We start from the raw sequence: 24,300 nt of genomic DNA on the forward strand, positions 1-24,300 counted from the left end.
AGGTGACCCTATGTGTATGTATGTGTGTGTGTGTATATATGTTTGGATATTGGTTTTGAACAAAACTGTTTTATACGGTACTATTTTAAGCTTGAAGTTGAACTTGTAGCAGAGACATAATTCTAAGATCATTAGATATTTGAACAGGTGGACTTCAAATTTATTGTTCCAAATTATGTTTCTAAAACATAAAGGTCCAGCCACTCAGCCCAAAAAAGCTGCTATGCATCACTCTGATAGCACAAAGCTGGCTTAATCAGTTAAATGAAAAATTCTCTGGCTCAGGCAAATGCCAACCACCACATGCTTGTCCCCACCCAAGCTGGTGTAGGTAACACGTCTTGGGCATGGTTGGGGAAAAGGATGTGGCTGGAGTACTACTGAAGTCCGGTGATCCCAGCTGCAGAATGGCCCTTCAGGGACTGTTCAAACTTTGTGAAATTTAGAACAGCCCTGAGGCTGTTCCAAGCTATGCCAGGGGCTGAACCAGGCATGGCAACTGTGATGATTAGATCACAACACTTGCTTAAAGCTATCTTTGCCTATTGTTCTCCTCTGCTGCACATAGTGGAGCTGCAGCACAGATGAGGAGCAAGCCCAAAGAATCCCGAACATCTGTTAAAGTCTTTAAACATAGATCAGATCATATTTAGTCATTTATTCCAATTAATCTTTCTGTGCACTGAGGTGATGGGTTTTAAATACTTGGCCTGGTTCATTCACACCCTTTAGCACTTCTCATTCCTTAGCGTATATATGTTTCATGATCTGCTTCTTGCTTGGCTATTTGGAATGTCCTTTTCGTAACATCAGGTAATAAAATCTTTATAAATTGTCGTCTTTGGTTCAAAAACAGAAAATATGTTTTGTAGCTATTGCTTTTGTGAAGTTTGAAAGAGATGCACAAAATTCCAGCTGGATTTGTGTGTGAATGTAACAAGCAAAATGTGTTAGCTAACAAGAGCCATATTCTACTCGCCTTCTGCATGTGGAATCCTGAGCAAGGGCTGAGGCAGTTCTTGGATTTCTATGTGACAATCAAGATATTAGACTCTATGAGAGTCTGACACACAGAAATTCTGTTTATTCATTTTGATTCCTTTGTTCTGTAAAACTTTTCATGTGTGTCAGTTGCAGGTAAATCTTGGCATGGAGCCTTGTGCTCTAAGAAATAAATTATTTCAGTACATTATAGGCTGATTCTTGACACAACTACATTTTACACACTTCAAAATCTGTGCAAATTTTGGTAATATGGCTTTTCTAGACTTAATGGACCAGATCCTCAGCTGGTGTAGGTTGTACACAAGTTGAGGATCTGGTCTTGTATTAATATGTTTCTTTTTTCATTTGGTGTAAAACAAACCTGGCCAGATTCTCTTTTATAGAAAGGCCCCTTTACAACATTCTGTAATTGACACCCAGTTTTAAGTCCCTTTACACTGAGAGGCTAGTGCAAAGGGGCCTTAGTGTGAATAAGAATCTGGCTCAGAGTCTTTGATTCTGCAAGGCCTTGTGCAGTGTGCAATGGAGTGTGAAAAGTTATTGGGCTCCATAACTACCTTTCCCACAATTTATATCACTGCCACCTTTCATGGGCCTCCCAACTGTTTCTTTCGAGACTCCCAAGGCGTCATAAAGGTGTTTTTATTTCCTGCCTCCTGCTGAAGTGAATTTGCTAAATCACTCTTTTACAAATGCTCTTCTTCAGAAACTTAGAATACCTCATAAGCCACTTTTCACAAGCAAAGTCTCTTGACTTTAGCAGGAAACTCCTGACTTCAACTATACCCGCCTGAGGTTCTGACATCTTCCAGATGTCTGCTGATTTTTGTCCTACTATTGCATTCTCAGAGCTACTATGTGGATCGCGTATAAATTATTCTATTCTAGTTCTTCCACTTCACATGAGTGGCATGTTGTGAAGTGCTTGGGAGTTGAGAGCAGGTGATCCAGGAGACACTGGAGAGAGAGTCAGCCTTCCCACCTGCCCAACATTTTCAGCATTAAAAATCTTCTTCCCCTCTTCCACACTATTGCTGTTTTGAAACCTAGAACTGAAAAATACTATATATAAAAAAGAGAGTTAAGTATTACTATTATTGTTAATTGGGAGAAATAAAATTATCCAGGAGGCCAGAAATGGCAGAGGATGCTTGTACTGCAGGGATCATTGGTGGGGGGACACAGCAAGAATGTTTAACCAGAATCAGTGCTCCACTAGATCCTGATTTCTACATCTTCAACTTCGAAGTAAAGTAAACTTTTCCTCTTAACATCGTTTGGAATAGAATTTTATCCTAGGAGAGGCACTGTATACTATATTGCCAGTTCCTGAGGCACCTTCTTTGCAGCACTATGGGAACAAATAAACAGCAATCTGGTGTGCATCAGAGATGGGCCACTAGTGAGTGGCTAACTGTGGAGGCATGGTATACAGAAGGATGAGAACCCGATTTAGTAGAGAGAGATGTACATTCATATTGTATGCTCCAGATTGGGGATGCAGTAGGTCTGGTAAGAGGACATATCCAGTTACATTGTCTCTTCAGCACTTTCTGTTGAGAGGAAAAGGCAAGAGAGCTGGGCATCCTTCACGCTCTTGCCTTTCAGCACCATGCCACTGCCAAACATTCCTTCACTTTAGTGTGCATGTTCTTTTACCTCTCAGCAGCAACCACATCAGTTACACGACAGGGGTCATGTCTGGAAATAAGCCATTCATTTGAGTAATCTCCCAAAACTAAAATAATTTTAAAAACAGACAATTGATTTCATAAGCAGACATGGTCCTGAACCAGATCTAAACACCCATGGGTGTCTGGAATCTAAATTGGGTCTATCTTCTGCAGCTGAAGCAGCACAAGGGTCTGAACCAAAGCCCCAGATTCAAATATGCATGAACTTCAGGAGTGTGGGTTGAAATCTGGATCTAGATCCAAATTTACAATTTTAGTTTAATTTATAGACTGTTTCTTAGAGACAAAATCCCATTATTCTGGTTCAACTAGATTGTGAATTGGATTAATTCACTAATCATTCTCCTCTAGAAGCCTACGCTTAGATCTTGGGCCAGATCATCTGGGAAAGGAATGGACAATTCCCATTGATTTAAAAGGAAGCTATGTATTTATATCCTTCGGATTGATTGGATCCCTAGATTATTACTCTGTTAAAGTATCAGACCTGTACATTAGCAAAATTTGTGAGAAGAGAAAAAGTGGCAGTTTGATCAGCAAAGCACAATATAACTACCAAGAGAGGGAGTGAACTGGAATGACACAAGTGTTATAGGTCAGAACTGGACTGGAGAGCTTCAAATGTATCTGTCCCTACTATACCTGTTAGGGCTTCACTTCGAAAAATATTTAAATTATCACTTATGAATGTGTGTAAATTGTCCCACGTTAATTATTATGCCAATAGAATGCTTGCTTCACACTGCACTGTAACATAAATGAAGTTCGTAATTAAACTAGGAGTCCATGCATCTTAATTAGGGTCTCCAAAACATCCCACCAGTTGATGCAATGAAACAACACCAGTTTCTCTCTCCTCCAGGGCTTTCGATGGCAGGAGGCGGCAAAGGTAAGATTCGCCCCTATATATTTTGTCTGTAGACTGAGTTGGAACTCTTCTGGATGAAAGGTACTATGGGCCAAATTCTGCCATCTTTATTCATGCTGAATATCATCTTACTCCACAAGTAGTCCCATTTAAATCAATCCCTTTTCCAAAGGGAACAGCCCTACAGCCTCTTAAAATGGTGTCATGTTTATACAGCAGCAAGCCTTTGAATAAACCAAGACTTAGGACTTTCTCACAAAACATGAACCACTCCATTTTCACAATTATAAATCATCTCTTGTTATCAGAATTTCACATACAAGGGAAACAAACCTCCTGAATGATTCCCATATGGACTCAATTAACAAGTTTCATTATGTGGCAGGGATACACATCAGCTGAGGACTAAAATGGCTGCTCAACTTTGCATTTTTCAATGTTTGTTAATATGTTTCACAACTGTGCATATTCCAGCTCCAGTTCTAGCCCAATACTGAACTACAAATGAACAACTGGATCCATGGGTGGTTCTTATAGTTTATAATAAAAAAAATGAACTTGATAGTGGTCAATTTTGTAGCACTGGAAGTGACTCCATTCCTTATATAACTCATAGATGCCTATAATTGGCCATTTACCAAACTTCTGTTTTAAAATCATACTGGGTGAAGTTTGTATTACAGCCAACTCCATCCTTCTAGCAGCTTCAGAGCATCACACTTTTAGAAAGGGAGAATGGAGATCTGGAAACAAAAGACATACAATTATGTGTGAACTACATGTACTCATGTAGTTATCCGGACTGCACAAGCAAATCAGGTGTTTGTGTACACAAATGGTAAGATAAACATCTAAATCGCCAATGGCATGCACAAAAACTTGAGCTTAATGTACAATTGTAGTAAATTTGTCTACTGACTTAAGTGTCCAAGTACACCTGTATTTTACAAGCAAACCTCCAATCTTCCTGACATTGTGGGTCTCTCTCTCTTGGTAATAACTGTGGTCTATATCTATTATTAAAATAATATACAGTAATGCTATGTCAGAGTGGCTAGTCCTTTAAGGGGAGTTGGGCCCAGCCTCATCTGTGACTGATCAGCTACCTCCCAAATGAGATTGATTAAGTGATCATACAGCAAGTGGCTCAGTTGAAAAGAACAGCTGTAGAGGAAATTTGGTTCCTGTGGCAGACCCTGAAGTAAGGGGGAAAAGAAGAGATGTAAGGGGAAAGGGCTCTGGTCACCTGCGGAAGTCCTTGGATCGGGCGGGGCGGGGCGGGGCGGGGGGGGGGGGAGAGAGAGAAAACAAGGTTTATACATTGAACTTATGTTGAACTGTTTTTTGTGTGTCTGACGAATAAACTTTCCTGCAGAGAGGACTTGAAAAAAGAAAGAAAGACTTTGCTTACATGCTGTAACTATCTCATAATTAAGGCTCTTTTTTTCCCCCCCCACAGAGGTCATGGAAGCTGTGGGGTACCCCTGCCACATGGTGGGGGTCCCTCCCCTGGAGCTCCTGGCCACCATGGGCAGCGGGGACCCTAGAGCTCAGAGCAAGCCCCCACAGCTGCCCGAGGCATGTGGGGACCCTGCAACTGAGCTCCCCATTTTGTCATGGATATTTTTAGTAAAAGTCACGGACAGGTCACAGGCTTCTGTGAATTTTTCTTTATTGCCTGTGACCTGTCTGTGACTTTTACCAAAAATATCCATGACAAAAATCTGAGCCTTACTCATATTTATTTATTATTTTAATTTAATCACGTGCTTAATAGTACTTTACAAAAGAATCAGTCCCTTGCCTAAGGAGGTTGCAATATAGCTCAGAAATGGACAAGAGAGCATACATGAACAGTGCACAGCATCAGAAACTGGAGGTAGATCTTGCACTGGTTATTTCCAAAACTCTTGTAGATGGATCTGAAAGAGAAGGACTTTCTAAGGGATTTTAAATCTCAAAATTATGATAACATTAACATGCTACTTAAGCTTCACTTTCATGGCTGCTCTATGAAGTCACCAGACTTTGTGGATAAGAGTATAACCCTATATACTGCTGAGGGTACATCATCATCAATCTAGTATCCACTGTATTTCTGATTATGTTTTGATTTGATTCACTTGAATTTCTTTAACATTCCCTCCCTTAAACAGGTATGCATCTAAAAGAGCTCCACTGCAGGACAATAAATGCTACATAGCTTTCAGTCCTGAGGGTTAAATTATGGCTTGTAGCCATAGCTCTCAGCAGAAGCCATACAGAGGCACACCACCCCAAAGGAAGCTCCAAGAAACATTTAACCTGAGATGCAGGCTCCATGGTTCACAAGTGCTGGAGTAGGATAGGTGCTGTTATGCCCTCTTATAATTATAGCATGTGCTCCCCTTTTGCCTCACCAGGCCAATACCATTGACTAGTGCAAAATTTGAAGGAGATGTCTGCCCTGACTCTTCCCATCCTGTTTGGGATTTCTAGAGTCGCTAGTATGTAGAGGTCTCGATGACCAGAGCAGTGCTTGGGTCCATCTATCCAAGTGCTAGGGAAGGGAGCCTCAAATCAGCCCTAACTTTGTAGATAAAGTACTGGTATCTGATAGTAAAACTCCATTTATATTAGCTGATCTCATAAGAATTACTTTTCATAGAGAGTAGTTGGTCCTGAAAAAAAAAGCTATAATCTAAAAGATCTTTGTACACTGAAGACATATAGGACAGAAAGCAACCAGCATATTACCATTACAGTATCTTAACTATCAAGAGTACTGTAACGGTGCGATGACTCACCCGACAGCACCTCCTGATGGTCATCCAGGGAATTAGCTCTTTCCACTCAGGAGCGCCCTCTGCAGGTCGGTGTCCTGCTTGCCGCTGGCCCTGGTGCCCCTTACCTCAGGGTTCCGCCCCATACAGTACCCCGCAGTCTCGCTGGGTCTCCCCTCCACAGGGAACCACCAACCCCTTATCCCCACCTCGCCTCTGTCTTTGGCTACTGCCAGTCACCATCTAGCCCCCGCTCACTGAGGTGAATTGCAATATAATTGCCACTCATGATCGGCAAGGAGGGTTTAGACCTGCTGCCTCTGCCTACCCTTGGGCTGCTCATCTGCAACCCCAGTACCCTTCTTGGCCTTTAACAAGGCCTGCAGCCTGGGGGTTTTCCAGGACAAAGCTCCCCAGCTCTTCTGGCCTTTCCCCAGCCCTGCTCCACTTTAGGTACCCTGCTCAGCTCCCAGCAGCCAGGCCCATCCCTCTCAACAACTAGAGAGAGACTCTCTATGTGTTCAGCTTCTGGCCCCAGCCCTCTTATAAGGGCCAGCTGCGCCCTGATTAGGCGGCCAACAGCTGTGGCTGCTTTTCTAATCAGCCTAGCTGTCTCCGCTGCAGCCCTCTCCAGGACTGCTTTTACCCTTCCAGGGTTGGAGCGGAGTCATCACCTCGCTACAAGTACCTTTGGAATTATGCTTTTTTCATGTAAAAAAATGGTTTGTATTGGAACTGAATATAACAACTATAACGTATCATACTTGACAGTTGCTTTCGAAGTCTCATTCACTAATAGAATATGAGCCTGTTTCTCCTCTGTGTTATACCAATTTTACACTGGTGTAATTCTACTAAAGTAACTGAGTTACTTAGGCATTACAGAGAGGAAGACTAGACCTTAAGTATTATTTTTATTACTTCTCAACAGCACTAAGCAGTTAACTGAAACAAATATTTAACAACAGTGGCAGCAACGTAAGCAGTCCCCCTTTCGACAAGCTTGCAAGTAGGAAAAATATTGCTTAGGGTCATACTCTGTATTTTCATACACAGATTTAGTGAATGGAATGCATGATATGCTTACTAAGCTAGTTTGGATAAACATGGAAAAAAATCTGGCGGAGCTGTCACAGACCACAGTGGTTTCATGTGCTATGTAATTTGAAGAAGAGATTCCTTTGCTATGTGTCACTTACCTTTATACATCACTGTCACCCAATATTTCGTAACCATTAATTCTTTTCTGATGTCCACATGCAGATTTTTTTAATAGAGAAGCATAAAAAAAGATGAGAACTGCACATTCTTATGTGGTCACACAATGTTCCAAGAGCAGCTTTGCTGCTCTTCTTTACCATGTTTGGAAACAAAGGGAGAGGATGTTATTGACTTATCATGCTACAGATACATCAATTTCCCTTTCACATTTTGAAAACAGAGCTACTATATATTATGATATGGACTGCACAGCTAACACAGCCTATACTTAAGAGTACTTGACACTTTCCACAATAAGACCCTGTTTTCAGTCGTTTAGGACTTTGCCAGATTTTAACTGTTTTGACTGAAATTTTCCATGCTGGATATCTGGTCCCAGTTGAGAACGAACACGTGCACGCATGCGCACACCCACCCACCCACCCTCTCTTACACTTTAATTTCAGATAAAATAATTCAGCCATTTATCAGGATGAAGTCAGGCAAAACAATGTATTTTCCCTCTTAAAACATTCTTACAGCTGTTCTGTTGTCTAGAGCTTCCATGCTTTGAAGCAGGGATTTGAAATTTGACAAAAGGGTTGCACTGGTGTGCCTGCCTTTTGCTATTCCCATAAAAATCTGCCAAAATTTGGCCAAGCTATAAGCCTCTCAGTTCACACATGCTTAGTAGAGACAAAGAGTGAGGAGACTGAACAAAGTGGTGGAAGAATGAGGGAAAGAGCTGTGGGACTGGGACTGGGACAAGGATTCCAGGTGGGAGGGTGAGGGACTGGTATGTGTACCCTGGGGGGGGGGGGGGGAAGGAGACTGGGATGAGGAAATACAGGGTCGGGTACTGGGACAAGCAGCCAGGCTGGGGGGATTTGAGGAGAGAACCTGGCACTGGGCCAAGGAGCCAAGGTTGTGAGTGAAGAGACTGCGACTGACATAGGCTGGAGAAGCTGGGCTAGATAGAAGGATTCAAGTGGGTCTATACCACTAGATACCCTTCCCTCAGAACCTGGAATAGAAACCAGGATTCCTGAGTTTCAACATTTCTCTGCTAGCAGCAAATAGCTATGAAACCCACTGGCAAAATGTACACCTCATCTTCCTCTGGCCCACTTAGAAGATGACAACCTATTACTACTATCACTTACTCTGTTTGTTCATGTGGCAATGGTCTTTGAGCAGGGGGTTGGACTAGATGACCTCTTGAGGTCCCTTCCAACCCTGATGTTCTAGGATTCTATGTATTATGAATCTAAAAGTTCTAACCCTATTAACGAACCATGTGGGTGTCAATAATGATGCTGCATGATGAAATTTTTGTTCTTTTTTAAAAAGAAAACTGAAAGCAAGGAAATTCATGCAAAAAATCTATGTTAAAAGAACATTAGAATGTACAGGCAAGCATTCAAAAGTTAGGAAATACTAGAATTAAAGTTTCCCATGCAACCTTAATTCAGCCCCTTTATATGCATGCATTAGGATAGTCTTCAATTATATGATCACATGCTATTGTTTCCATAAGACACCTGCCTCTTCCAGAGCACAGGAATTCTTCAAACCTTTTGTAATTAGCAGGAATGGCAAATTTTGTATTATACTGGTGCATGATGACAATTTAATAATTAGGGGCTTTTTCTATAATGGGACAAACTGGAAACCTGACTTTAACCACCCCCAAACTTTCACTTCTGGTCTTTTCTTTCACCAGCCTCCTTTCTCTCCCCGTTTCTTTTATTTTCCCTCTCTCTCCAGGGCCGGCTCTAGGCACCAGCAAAGCAAGCAGTTGCTTGGGGCGGCAGATTTGCAAAGGGCGCAAGAATCCAGCATGGGAGCTAAGAACCAACAGGGGCCCCTGGGAGCTGTAGTTCCTTGGTTAGCTCCCTGCCTATAGAGCCAGCCCTGGAGCAGGGAAAGAACTACATTTCCCAGCATTCTCTTGGCCACTAGCAACAGGAAGGGGTGTGGGAAAGGCGTATGGAACTGAAATCTGCAGCTTGCTGTGAATGGTAGGAACAGAGCCAGCTCTAGGTTTTTTGCCGCCTCCCCACCCTGGGCTCTCCCCCCACTCGCAACCCCTGCCGCCCCAGCCCTGGGCTCCCCCCGCCTACACCCCCTGCTGCCCCAGTCCTGGGCTCTTCCCCTCCCCCCCCCGCACCACCTGCCACCCCAGCTCTGGCTCCCACCCGCACCCCCTACCGCCCCAGCCCTGGGCTCTCCCCCAAAGAAGGAATTGGGAGGACTAAATGGACGGTGCACCTCTCTATCTGAAGCCTAGCAAGGGAGGTATGTGGATCCCACTAGAATTTAAAATGAAAAGTAAGGGAGGGGAGGCTCTGGACCTGGGCAGCTTTAGATACAGTACCAGGCACTTAGGAGGATTTCCACTTCTGAGCCATGGAAGCAGAAATTGACTTTTCCTCTCCAGATATAGCTAATATTCAGAAAGGGAATCTAGCACCTGCCTTCCAGATTTGAACACCCTCAAAATTCAGGAGAGCTCAAGCTCAATTTGGGCAGCTGTTACTTCATTTCTCCCAAATCAAATATACTGATCCACTGTAACTTGCTGTAGAAAAAGAAGAATAAATTGAGCAAGAAATGCTTCCCAGTGGTTATTAGGACTGGAATTGCTATTTTCAACAGCCATTGCTTTTTTTTTTTTTTTTAAGTTTTAGTTTTGTTTAAAAGAAAGACCGTGGTAGTGCATTCCCCATAGAAACAAAGAATGGAACAAAAGAATAATAAAGGCACCTCAACTTTTCCTCATTTATGTAGGATAGTCTTATAATGTGCATCCAGATATCCTCCAATCACACAAGCTGAAAATTGTTCCACTTTACTGCAGTTCTGTAACCATATGAGAACCAATCCTGTCTGTGTTCTGTGCTCATCCAAAATTCCTGCTGAATGACCCGCCCTGGGAGCGAGTTACCAGTGACCCAGAGCTGAGGCAGCAGGAAGGTGCAGTTGGGAGGGGGAGAGCCCAGGGCTGGGGTGAGGGGCAGCCAAAAATTTTTTTGCTTGGGGCAGCAAAAAACCTAGAGCCGGCCCTGCCTCTTTCCCCCCACCCCCCTTTTTTTTTTTTTTAAAAACAAACACTTTCCCTATTTGCTCTTTTCTTCTTACTTGTATTTTTCCCCACAGCCTATTTTCCCTTCTTCCTTGCTTTTTTCCCCATAATTTCCTCACCCTCTTTCTTTCCCTTTTTTATCATCCCCATTTCCTTCCTCTGTGACAGTGATGTCAAAAAGACCAATAGACTAAGTTTTTTGGGACAGGGATAGTCTTAGTTCTGTGTTTACACAGCAACTAGCACAGTTGGGTCGTGTTGCATGACTGGGGATTCTAGGCACTATAGCAATACAAATAATTAACAATGATAATGGATCCAGCTCACTCTTGTAATTATATTGCCCACAATAGATATTCAGATTAAAGCTGAGATTCCAAACAATTTTAGAAAAAGTAGGTTTCTAGTCCTTGTGGCTACAAAGAAACATTCCAAACGTGAACCAATTGTAAATCAACGTCATGATGTTTACCTGAGTCTGCAGACAGCCTGGATGAACTTCCCTGCTCCTAAAGCCCAAAGTCAACATTTAAATATCAACACTAAGTATTCCACTGCTGATCATTTTAGCGGATGGAATGGGAAAGGGAGTGGGAGTGAAGCCTGGAAGGGGTGGGATCTGGGAGTCATGGCAGGGAAGTAAATGCAGAGGGAAGAACACAGAACACTTGCAATGAAGGTAAGAGAACATAGAAAAAAAGATGGTGAAGGATGAGAAACAAAAAGCAGAAGTGGTGGTGGCCTAAAGGAGATCAGATTTTCTCAATGAGTGATACGGTATGTGACGAAGTACTGGATAAAGTGTAGTTACTTCATTAAGGATGTATATCCCTTTAGTCTCTGTGCAAATCTCTCACTGATATCAGAGGGAGACCCAGTGTGAACTTAGGATAGTATGAAATCCTGAATTTATATCCCAGCCCACAGACCACAACAAAACATGGAATCCAGCCTACTCCTCTGTCTGATATCTCTGCTCTATTATCTTCCTTATCTATCTACAGGGTAGTCAATTATTTTTAAGTCGAGGTCCAAATTTCTAGGTCAAGGTATAGTCAAGGTCCAGACTCCAGAGAAATATTTTCAAACCTCAATAACAATTATGATAATAAGTAAATAAAAAGATTTCACAGTCCGTTCAAAAGCGTCTCATGATCCAGATTTGGCCCACAGTCCGCCTATTGACTACCTCTAGTCTACTATCTTCTCTTGTAAGGGTCTGCTCCTGCTTTCACTGAAGTTAATGGAAATTTTGCAATTGACTTCAACGGGAACAGAGTTGGGCCCCATTTGTGAATTACTGTAAATAGAGGCCAGCCTTGGCAACCTGCTTGCTGAAGAGCCAGTTCCACTCCAGAAAGTAAAGGATGTTTTACCGACAGCATTAATATACTATGAAGCAATAATACTCCTGGACTCTGGCAAATTATGGAGCAACATGACGAAAATTGCAAAATCCACAATATTATTCTACCCACCGTTTTCCACTGGCCCTAATTACAGCTTTGTTGCTAAACCCATATAATTTGATTTTTAACAGCATACCAAAAAGGCAAAAGCTCAGCAGTTTACAGAGCAATTCCATATAGTTTGTGGGACACAAATACTTTGGTTGTACTTGATGTTATGATGAATAATTAGTATAAATTGTTTTCTATTCTGAGAAAATATAAGCACAGCAGATACGAATTACTAAACATTGGAGAGACAGAGGATCCAATCCTCTGACTAAAGTCAATGCAATTTGAAGGTACTAAACACCTCCCAGGATTAGACCCTAATACTTTTTCTCTGAGTTCACTCTGATAAAAAAAGAAATATTTTTGTATTCCAAAAAGCTTAATGTTATACAATTGTTTATTTTAGTGCTGATCAAAGGTGGTAGATTGAGAGCCTGGGGACCTATTCCCAGAAGATGTAATTCACCCCTGTACAGAAGGCCAGGAAGAGATCCAGACAGCACTAAAGTGGTGCCTAGGCCATGTTCACAGGGCAATAAAATGCAAACTTCCTCTTTCAGCCCACAGCAGTCTGTCCATATTCCTCACCCCTGACTTGGGGTCTGTTGTCACTCAGGCTAGGTCTACACTACCCGCCTGAATCAGCGGGTAGAAATCGATCTCTCGGGGATCAAATTATCACGTCTCGTCGGGACGTGACAATCGATCCCCGAATCAACGCTCTTACTCCACCAGCGGAGGTGGGAGTAAGCGCCGTCGACGGGGAGCCGCGGAGGTAGATTTTGCTGCCGTCCTCACAGCGGGGTAAGTCGGCTCCGACAGGTCGAATTCAGCTACGCTATTCGTGTAGCTGTAGCTGAATTTGCGTATCTTAAATTGACCCCCCCCGTAGTGAAGACCTGCCCTATGTGATACGATAGCTCGGACTCCAATGGCCATTCAGTCCGTGGCCTTTCTGCTATGAATGCCAACTACTAGGGGGTAAGTAGTGCTAATTGTGGTGCTGATTTTCATTATAGCCACTAGAAACTGAACTAAAACCACCAACTCATTTCACACAAGCTACAGGCTAATAGATGGTACCAACTCTCAGGGCATGTCTACACTTAAAACGCAACAGTGGCACAGCTACAGCTGCCTGCTTCTCCCATCCGCATACCTAATACACCTCCCCGAGAGGCAGTAGCTAGGTCCACAAAGAATTCTTCCATTGACCTAGCACTGTCTACATGAGGAGTTAGGTCATTATAGCTATGTCTCTCAGGGGTGTGGATTTTTCATAGACGTACCATTGTTAAATCCTAGCATACACCAGGTCTCAGTCACAACCAACCTGGGCTGCATTTCAACCAGTGACTTAGACTGTGGAGCCTTTCACTCCAATTACCAATCTCCATAGTCATCCAGTCCCTGTAGCTCTCTCTCTCTTTTTTTTTAAAATGAGCTGATTTGCAGGCCACAGAGATTGAAGTTTAAATGGAAAGAAACACTTGTAAAAATGGGAATGCAGACCTCCCAACAGTCCTGGGTTTAACAGGACTGTACCCTTTGACCCTCAAAGGCCCCTGTCCCAGTTGAAGAGAAGTTTGCTCTGGGCCCCCCTTATGATAGGGCCCCCTAACAGAATGGTGTTCTGAAACAGCAAACAGGACACACCACCAGTAAAATTTGACCCTGCTGCCTCTCTATCTAGGACCATGCACTAGGTCGCAATGCCAATTAAACTTGACCCTTCTGCTTCCACCTATGGAGGGGCAGATGGGCCAAATTTGAGTGGCACTGCATCCTGCTTTTAGCCACTTGAAATGTTAGGAGGTATGGGAATGCTGAGTTCTCGCTATAAAATAAATTGCTATTTATATACCCTGTGGTTTCTAGGTCAAGTCATACAGCATTTATTACAGCTCTTTTATTTCCATCAGTATGGTTTTTGCCATTTGAGTCCCTGACATCTCTCACTTCATTTACTGATTACCTGCAGTTTTCATATCTGAGGCCTGATCATGCTCTCACTGACCAAAAAATGAGTTTGGCTGCTGACTTTATTGGGGGCAGCACTTGGGAACTGGGCCCAAGCAACTAGTGTGGAAGGCAGCATAGGACACTATTTTAGAGGTTAAGGGAGTATTTTCCCCTCATTATCTTGCCTTTCTGTTTTAATTGCAGCAAGGTGCTTAGATGCCAAGGCAACAGAGACATTATTTATAAAGCTTTAAATAAGGAAATAAGCATCTGGTGAGATGTCTCCTACAAGATTCTTTTACTGTAACAGTTGAGGACCAGCCACTGATTGTTACTGATTTTATTTTGCTTTCAAAGCAGCATGATTAAAATCTGGATTCTTATTAATTTAACTTTTTTGAAGCAGCAATGCTCTCCTAACTAACTCCCTTAGCTGCTATCCTCAAGATCAGAAGCAAAGCTGTCATTAATGCATTTTATAGTTACCAAAATGGTAGTGTAAAAGGAATGACCCAAGAGCATCAATTCTGCGGAGCTTGCATTCTGCATTTAATTATAAAATAAAAATATTTATATTTATAAGGGGCCTGATCCTACAAGATACTGGGCATCCCTTGTGAGCTGGAAGTCTGACCCCAGTTCTAAATGACAGAGGAAGTTGAGTGAACTTAGTATTTATCAGATTCTGTTTAGATATTTGTGCTGGCATGAAATATGACCGATCATTTTTTTCCTCATTCACATAGTCCATCTTAGGGGATTGAATATCATTGTGTCCAGTCATCCAAGTAACCTCTCAGATATTTTGTAAGATATTCATACTTTTTTACTGCAGGGCTTTTAATAAGTTACATAGGCTACCCATCGTCACATATGCTGTACGGAAGCTTCCCCTGCTTTTAAACTTGTTCCTTCTGTTTCATATCTCAATCCTTAAAGTGGAGATTTGTGTTTCGTCACTGGCTAAAACTTCTACCCAGATGCTTCTTCCCACTTGAATTATTGTATTTTCTTCTCAATCTTCTTGCTTCCCTGTGTAATGTCAGAACTTTACTACTGCTTAGCTTAATGTTATCCTGGCAGAATTCCAATTCAGGTAATTATACCCAGGTCTATCTAAAGTTTCCTGCTGTAGTTTCATTGGGAGAAGTCATTCCTCAGTTCCTATCCTAAATTGTTCTAGTGTGTTGTTGATGCTGGTAAATTCCGTAGCTAAGTCAGAGGTGGCTGCATTTCAGTGTTCACTGAATATAAAACTTTCTGATGGGAGAATGATAATATGGTAAAAACAGTTTATAAAAAAAAATCCAGAGATTTCCCCTCTTACTAAGACAGTTACCACATGTAGTAAAGCAGAGGGAGAAGAGAAAATTTCGGTCACACTTGAAATAGAGACCTTAAACTGTAGATTACCACTCTGAATTCAGTCCACATTTGTTACGCACAAAATGGCTATTCAGTGACCTCTTGTATATGACATGAGTTGGTGGTCACAGTCCACAAATGTACATATCAATATACCATTCTCACTACTTGGCATTCTGATTAGCAATCTCAGAAGAGAGGCTAAGGACTGAATGGGTATGTCTACACTGCAACAAAACACCCACAGCTGGCCCAAAACACCTGTCAGCTGAATCAGGCTTTGGAGGCTCAGGCTGCAAGATTATAAAATTGCAGCATAGGTTAAGCCTAGGCTCTGGAACCCCATGAAGGGTGAAGGTCCCAGAGCCCAGGCTCCAGCCTGGACTTATACACTACAATTTTATAGCAGTCAGTTGACACGGGCCTGGCACAGGTGTTTTATAGACATACCCAATGAGACATGGAAAGAAAACTATGCTCTCACAGCTAAAGGTGGTCCTTTCAAGTCAAAGATGAGGCACGTTGGAGGGAGACAGTATGAAGAAAATTTGGGTTGCTGATGTCTGCATTGTACCTACTTAAGAAGTTGTAGCGCCTCGATTCTGAGGCTAGTTCAATGCTGGTCCCAATGTACATTAGCACAACCTGTAGCAAGGGGGTGTGGCCTCCCTCCCAGATGGGAGGAGGGACAGCTGCAACTGCCTCCTGGTGGGCAGAGCCAGGGCACCCAGGCTCACCCTGCCGGAAGCAAAGGGGAGGGACAGGAACCGGAAGTATAAAAGGCAGGCCCTCCAGCTCAGAGCCTTTTTCACTGGCAGCTTATTTACCTGACCTTCTCCAAGGTCCCCAGCAACTCAGTCTTTCTATATGTGGTTTTCTTTGATGTCCTGCATAGTTCATGGTATTCACTGAATGTTCTCTTGTACTGTGTGGCTTTCTCTAATGTCCCTAGCTGCTCAGGGTCTTATAGGGGATCCTCTGTCCTGGGGAGGCCTTCTCTCGTTTTCTCTGTCACTGTGAGGCCTTCTTTGAGATACCCTGCAGCTATTATTCTCCTCCAAACACCTTGACACCCCTGATGTCCCCCAGCACCTACATCGTTAGCAGCTTTTATCCTTTTCTGATGCCCCCTGGCTGTAGTTAGGTTCTCTTTGATCTTTCCCAGCTGACACTTAGCACTATCCTGTTATCCCCTCTTCCTCCTCTCTGATCTTCACAAGTGCCTCTTGCTCTTTAATGGTCATTTCCCCATTTTATTTATTAATTTATGTTTGGTGCAAATCATTGTCACATCTACATATTAGTCACTCATCTACATTAGTGACCACATAGCCAAAAATGCCCATTTAAACTTTTGCTTTGCTTCTATGAAGAACCTGCTTTATGTGGTAGATCCAATTGCCCGGTCATTGAAATGTAGCAAACAATGACCATAGATTGTCCCACCTCTCTGCAGGAAGTGGAGCAGCATTTCCCCAGCTTGAGAACAAAACACTGAGGAGGGTGTGGTGGTGGTTGAGTGTGGACTGCGGGAAGTAGTTGGGGCACACCTGGGAGTCCAACAAAGGAGATCAGATGGACTGAGGTAGATGGACCTTGAACAATGGGGTTCATCTACAGCTTGGCTAGGCTCTGAGCTAACCAGAATGGACTATGCTTTAACCATCATTCCTCCATGCTAGCCTATTTTCTATACTGCATTCCAAATGACGAATAAACCCAACTGTTTTGACAACACTGTGTGGCACTGCACATCCTTGGAGAGGTGCATTGATCCCTAAAAAGTGTATAAAAGTTTCCATCGGGGTCTGTCGCAGTTGGACTCACTAAACAGAACTCATGATCTGAAGCAGGAGTGCTACAGGCACAGAGATCCAGTCTAAGGAAGCACTGAAGCCATGTGGCTTACCCTGGAGGAAGACTGAGGCCCATAGGAGTTCTGGCACACTGAAGGGGTTCCTCCTAGAAATCGTTCCAAAGCTGGGGCCATAGCACTGATCCTGTGGATCTGTGACAGACCATATAGTGCTAGGAAACATCAGGAGAAGATATGAGCTTCCGGAGGCATGGAGGAAGAGTCAAGACTGCAAGTTGAATGGGATATTGTAGAAGGCTGCATAGTGCCAAGAAACATCCGAGAAGACCATGAGTAGCTATTGCGCAGTCTGGGGGAAACTAGAGAAGACAGTGAATTGCTGGAGAAGTTGGTCACATAGTGCCACAGAAACCAGGGGAAGCACAAGAAAGGATGCAAGTTGTCAGAGGAACTAGAGAATCCAGCGTATAAACAAGGGTCAGGGACAATAGAGAGAATATAAGATCTGTCAGACAGGAGAGAGGAAGGTCAGATATCTGTTTTCCCCAAGTGGCTCACAGAAAAAGGCTGTACTCTGAGAGAATCCTGCCTGCTTCTTTCTTGAAGCTGAGAACATAATCCCTTTCAGTGCTAACTCAAAGAGATGAATGCCTCCTAATAAGCTGCCAACACCATTTGTGGGAAATAACACTATAAGGACTCATGTGTCTCCCTTAGCATTTAAACTGGTCTTGGAAACCACAGAATAGGAAGGGGAAATAATAATTTAAGGGAAAATGAAACACTGTAAGGACTACAATTATACCTGCTCCTATGAAGGTATGTAGGGGGAGAAGACACAGGGAATCCTTTTACCCTCCTTCTCCAGCATACTCATGCAGCAGGCAGTCATCATTTCAGTTTTTAAAAAAAGCAATACAAAAACAATGCTTAAAATGTATTTTATTCCTGCCACTTCCAGCTCCATAGCATTCTCTATACCGGGGCCAACACATTCTCTACTTGTAGTGCTGATTGGCTCTGAAAGGGTGTCTCTTGGTGGAGCCTGGCCAGGACCAGGGCCTCAATTCTAGTATGCTGATATGGTTGTACTGTGAAGCACATTTGCTATATTCCTATTTAAAACCCTCTCTACACTGCACTCCTCCCCAAGGGAATGCCACTGTACACTGGTGCTCCAGCAGTGAATCTCCTCCCTTTCTCCAGCACAACTGAGTCTTGAGAGAGACAGATTCCATCATCTGCATTTTGATTTAAAAAAAATAAAACTCCTGTTTTTGGTGAGGCTTTATTAAGGGCAGCATACCAGTAAAAGATTTCCAGTCCTTTTAGGTATAGGCTCTCAGATTCTGCATCAGGCTCTGATTCAGCCTCCATTAATGCTTCCTCATCAACATCACTAACAATGGTCTCCTCACTGGGGGTATAACTAGGATTACACTTACTGCCAGAATCCTCTGGCACAGAGTCACTGTGAGTCAGAGCAGGAAAATAATTAACCCTCATGATACTTCTCTGAGGAATGAAGAGAATACATAATAAGATTTATGGGGTACTGAATTATTCCTGCTTCTGAGGAAAAGAACTTCTAGACTCTGAGGTTAGCATTGCCACTCTTGAGATAGGAGGTTGCTGTATCAATGCAGGAAAATTCTCCACCACATATATAACCAGTGTGTATTCTCCACTTACTCTAGTTATTTAAACAGCAAACTGCTACCACTTAGTAATCACTTAATTCCCTCATGAGAGTAGGGCTCTTTGAGGGCCCACACAGAGCTCCCGGCACAATTATTCAGAGTAACTCCATCAAAGTCAATGGCGTCACAATATTGTGAAGCTAGCGAGAGATCAGAATCAGATACTTCAACTCCCTTATACTAAACTACCAATGTTTAACTGACACAGCACCTTCAAATTTGTCCCTCAGCATTGTCTCAGCGCAGAAGACCAGATTGATGAGTATATGGTTAAATTTACAACTCCACATGTTGAAGAGGCTTACTAGAAAATGTGCACCACACATGGGGAATTTCGCTGCTTCCTGGAAGAGAAGCTACATAACGAGTCAGATACACAGGTTTACATTTTTGGAGCTTTGTTCAACTCTAAAGGAACAATAATAAAAATCAATCAATTCAGCAGCAGGCATCCCCAGCAAAGCACATTAACATTCTTGATCACCACCCATAAACCAGTGATTTGCTTTAATGGATCTGGAGGAGAGGTAGTATGGTCCCTGCTGGCCTGCAGAAATCTCCAGAGAAGTGCATACCATAGAGATTTCTGTCTGTGAAAAGCAAGACATCCAAGATCTGGAAGCCACTGTGACCCTAAGAGCATCCTCACGCCAGAAGGCAAAGGGCTCCCTGCTATCTAGCAGTGAGTTTCAGCTAGTCTGACCAGCTCAGTGTAGCTCAACTCACTACTGTTATGAGTATCTAAAAAGGTGTCGTCATGTAATACATCATTGGAAAACTAATAACTCACTGATCACTAATATTCTTGCATGATTTATGTATCGTCAACCCACAAAGGATTATGAAAATGTGCTGAAATTATAACTAAAATGTATTTAAACCGGACCTGTCAGGAGGGATTGATATAGAGGTTTTTCCAGACAAAGGAAGAGGCCAACACCTCAACCCAGGTGTGATCGAATTCAATCTGCTATTAATCTGTATTGGAGACTTAGGAAGAGAGAATTTGCATTGTAAAAATCCCTAGTAGAGAAGACAGTACGGAGTCTACACCAGACAGCATGGCATCCACACCCCGCAGGGAAAAGGAACTCTATCTGGGGATACATTTCCGAAGAATTCATCTGAAAGGTTTATTGGGCTATAAAGGGGAGAGAGGGGGAGAGAGAACAAACCTTAAGTTATCTTTCACCTGAGGCGACAAGGAATACCAGCATCTTGGATTCTGTGGGGATCCTGACTAAAAGTAGATTGCTGAGGAAACTACCTTGAACAAAGACTATTGCTTGTTAAGTCAAGTCTTAGCTATTAGAAAGCGTATTTTTGTTTGTACTCCTTTCTATCTGTCCCTTATACTTGAACTCACTTTAAAAGTAAAATAATTAAAAAGAGAGGTTTTATCTGAACAAACCCACTGCTTTGATTGAAGTGAAGTGACTGTGAACTCCAGTCAAGGTAACAAGTTGCTGTTTCTATCTTTAAAGGAGCAACAAAATTAATAACTTTCTGTGAGTGTTCCAGGAGAGAGCTGGTCACTGCAGGGAGACCGTTTGGGGGCAATTTGGGACTAGGTATGTGTGTGCTGGTGTCACTAACAGTAAATGGACAGTGGAAGCCATGGTGTGCCCTGAATGCCTGTAGGCTGGGTGTTAGCCTCCAGGCTGTTAGCCACAGCAGCATAGCATTTAAGGTACCCAGACTTGCAGGACAGGTGGTGACAAAACACCTGTACTGGTCTTTGTTGAATCCTAGAATGTGACAGCCTCACAATCTTTTGCACCTCTGTAGGGAATTTAGTTCAAAGCAACTGTGTGTATATTTTTGCATAGCAAATGCTAAGTTTGCAAATGTTCCTGGCATGACCTTTGTTTTTAAATTAACAAAAGTAAACTATACAGAAGGAAAGTTAATATTACAGCAACACAGACTTACCCTGTTTCTAAAGAAAAATGGATAATATGGTAGGAGATGAACAACTGGTTTGTACAGGCAGATGATCAGCCTTGCTCCAACCTCTTTGTGCTGTTCAGGTGGCACAAGGAGTAGAGACTGGCTGCATCCCCATAGCTGGGAATTCCTCTGGATGGGGGAGTCCATAGGAAGCACAGCTAGCTCCTACACTACACTCCCAGGGGCAGGAAGTAGATCAGGGGCCAGGAGGAGGTATGGCCTGAGTGAACTGAGCTCTGGCTATGTTCAGCAGCTAGATGGTCACTCAGGGACATGAGGAAACTCAGGGAGCCACAATCAGCTTCCTGATGGCCCCTCATCTCTCCTGTGCCTGCGGAGAATCTAGTTGGAGATTTTTGTTTATAAATTCACATCCTTCATGTATATACTTTTGACATGACTTGATCTGATACAGTCAGGACATAATCCCACTCCTGTAAAAGTGACTGGGAGTTTTGCCATTAACTCTTGTGGGAGCAAGATTAGGCTCATAATCTGCTTTGTATTTACCAACAAACAGGTCAGCAATACTTGCTAATATAACAGGCAAATACTCTAATCACTTAGGAGGAGATTGTCTGTATGTGTATTTCAAATCTTGACAGAGCTTATCCCCTTCCATATAAAGTTACAGTACAAATCCTTGCATGGAATTAATCGACTCCTCCCACTCCTACACACATTTCTCCCCCTCCTTATTTTTGAAACTGTTTTAAATCTTATAAATGTTGCCAGATTGATAGCTTTGAAGATTTAATTCCTCTGCAACAACAAACTAAGCCTATCAAAGGCCCAGATCAACACAGTGACCTCTGTGTCAAGGTGCATAATGGGAATTCTGCAAGCTGGGTATGGAGAAGCAATTCAAGGCATGGATCTTGGCTTTCAGATGTCTCTACTGGACCTCTTGATCAGTATAATGCCCTACAGCTACTCCAGGTCTGGGTAAAACATACTTTATATGTATAATATTTCAGGGTTTACAATATTGTAGAGCTAGAAAAATGAAGTTGAGTGTTTCACGCCATTCCAGGAATGGGGAGGGGGATAAAAACGTTCATTAATCTCCTTTAAAACTTTCATTTTAAATGTAAATCTAAAAACTCTACCTGCACCAACATTCTATGAAATACAAATACCCCTTCAGTGTTCCAATCTGCTATAAGAAAATAGGGTGATAAATAATCAACAGAATGTCAAGAACAAATAATGCTAAACCAACTCTCTTTGACAGGGTGTCCAGCCTAGTGGATTAGGAAGAAGCAGCAGACATGAAATATCCAGATTTTAGTAAGACTTTTGACAAAGTCTCACATGACAGTCTCATGAGCAAACGAGGAAAATATGCTCTAGATAAAATTATAAGGTATGTGAACAACTGATTGAAAAATATTTTCATTAACAACTTGGATTATGAAGTAGAGTACATTTACAACATTTTCAGATGACACTAAAGTGGGAGGGATTATAAGCACTTTGGAGGACAGGATCAGAATTTTAAATGACCTTGATAAATTTTGGAATTGGTGTGAAATCAAAAGCTAAAATTCAATAAAGACAAGTGCAAAGTATTACACTTAGTAAGGAAAAAAATCATATGCACAAATACAAAATGGGGAATAACTGGGCTGGCAGCAGTTCTGCAGACAAGGACTTAGGGGTTATCATTGACTCATTGAATTTGTGACCCACAATGTGGTGCTGTTGTGAAAAAGGGAAATATTATGGGATGCATTAACAAAACAGGGGTGTTATATACAGGACACAGGAGGTAATTGCCCCACTCTACTCAGCACTAGTGAGGCCTCAACTGGAGTACTGTGTTCCGTTCTGGCCACCACACTTTAAGATAGATAAGGACAAATTGGATTAAGAGGTTTAAAAAACCATGACCTATGAGGAAAGATTGAGAGAACTGGGCATGTTTAGTCCTGAGAAAAAAAGACCGAAGAGGGACCTGATGTTAGTCTTCAAATATGTAAAAGGTTGCTTTAGGGAGGACAGAGATCAATTGTTCTCCATGTCCACTAAGTGTAGGACAGGAAGTTTGCAGCTAGGAAGATTTAGATTAGATATCATCATAAAGCAATCTTTTCCTAAGGCACCCTCTTGCAGCAGGCACTGACATGACCAGTGTGCCTGCCTCAATTTCCCATTTCTACAGCCCATGCAAAGGAACAGTCTCTGAGTGTCCAATACAAAAAATACATCTGGGAATAATTTATTCACATACACTGTGATGCTGTATGGAATCTGGGGGACACTTTAGGATATTATGAATACCAATATTGTGAAATTGCACTGAGTTATGCCAGATATGTCGTGTAAGGTATCTGCAAAAATGTTATAATTTGCCAGGTATGATAATCTCGTTTATGTGTTTGTATCACCTTTGTATTGTAAGTTATATGTTTGGTATGTCTGTAGTTCCAAACTTACGCTGTGCATCAGGGTGACACCTCCAGACAGATTGGCATTAGCACCACCTAGCCTGCTAGGACCATCAAGGGACATCAGCTATACAACATCAGGTATACAACTGACCCATTGAGAGAAGGCAAGGGATACACCTTATGACTCAGCAAGGCATGCAGGGGCATGCCTATGAACAGAACTCTAAGGCTTCCAGGCCGTGTGCTGGGCAGCTTGTGTTTGGAACAAAGGAAATCAAGCTGCATGGCAAAAGGCTATAAAAGGCAGCTGCACCTTCTCCATTTTGTCTTCAGGCCTGCTTCTTACCTCTGGAGTAGCCTTTCTACAAATGAAGCTCTGAACAAAGGACTGAATGACTCATCTAAGCTGTGGATGTGTTCCAGAGGGACTTTCAAGCCAGCAAGCTCACTAATACTGCTAGGAACCTGATACAACTTTGAAGTCTTTGTTTTTATGTGATTTTTACCATTTAACATCTCTCTTCTTGTTCTTACTTTTTCCTTTATAATAAACCTTTAGTATTAGACACTAAAGGATTGGCTGCCAGCATGATATTTTGGATAAGATGCAAACCTATACTGACCTGGTAATGTGGCTGACCCTTTGGGGTCAGATGAACATTTTGTATATGTGAGCAGAGTTTTTTAAATAACTTCTCACTGTACTGGATGTATGTGCTGAAGAGAGCCAGCAAACTGGAATGCAATAAAGGCGTGATTTCTGTTTGGCTTCTTGATAACCAGCATGGAGGATCAGAAGCACAGTTTTTGACTGGTTGGGGGAGTTTAACTTCAGTGTTACCCACCAGTCTTGGGAGCATCTGCTCTCCCTTTTGCAGCCTGCCCTGACCTTGACATTTCCAGTGAAGGCTACCGCAGGCACCCTAGGTCACATACACAAGTGCAGTAATTCCCTCAAAGCTTTGTAGTAAAACTATTTTCCAATTTCCACAGTAAACAATCAGCAAGTTTTTCCTCATTCCCCTCTCCCAGGAATATCA

At 42.5% G+C, this 24,300-nt stretch overlaps 1 long non-coding RNA gene across 1 annotated transcript; it reads right to left on the reverse strand.

The window, feature by feature from the left end:
- Positions 1–1,975: 1,975 nt before the first annotated feature.
- Positions 1,976–6,876, reverse strand: LOC128834137 (uncharacterized). The gene is made up of 3 exons (XR_008444393.1): positions 6,354–6,876; positions 5,417–5,489; positions 1,976–2,057 (listed from the first exon to the last, which is right to left on the reverse strand). It is a non-coding gene; the product is annotated as an uncharacterized LOC128834137 (long non-coding RNA).
- Positions 6,877–24,300: the final 17,424 nt, after the last annotated feature.

Source organism: Malaclemys terrapin, chromosome 3 (assembly GCF_027887155.1).
Source record: "Malaclemys terrapin pileata isolate rMalTer1 chromosome 3, rMalTer1.hap1, whole genome shotgun sequence".
In the NCBI taxonomy this organism is placed as follows: Eukaryota; Metazoa; Chordata; order Testudines; family Emydidae; genus Malaclemys; species Malaclemys terrapin.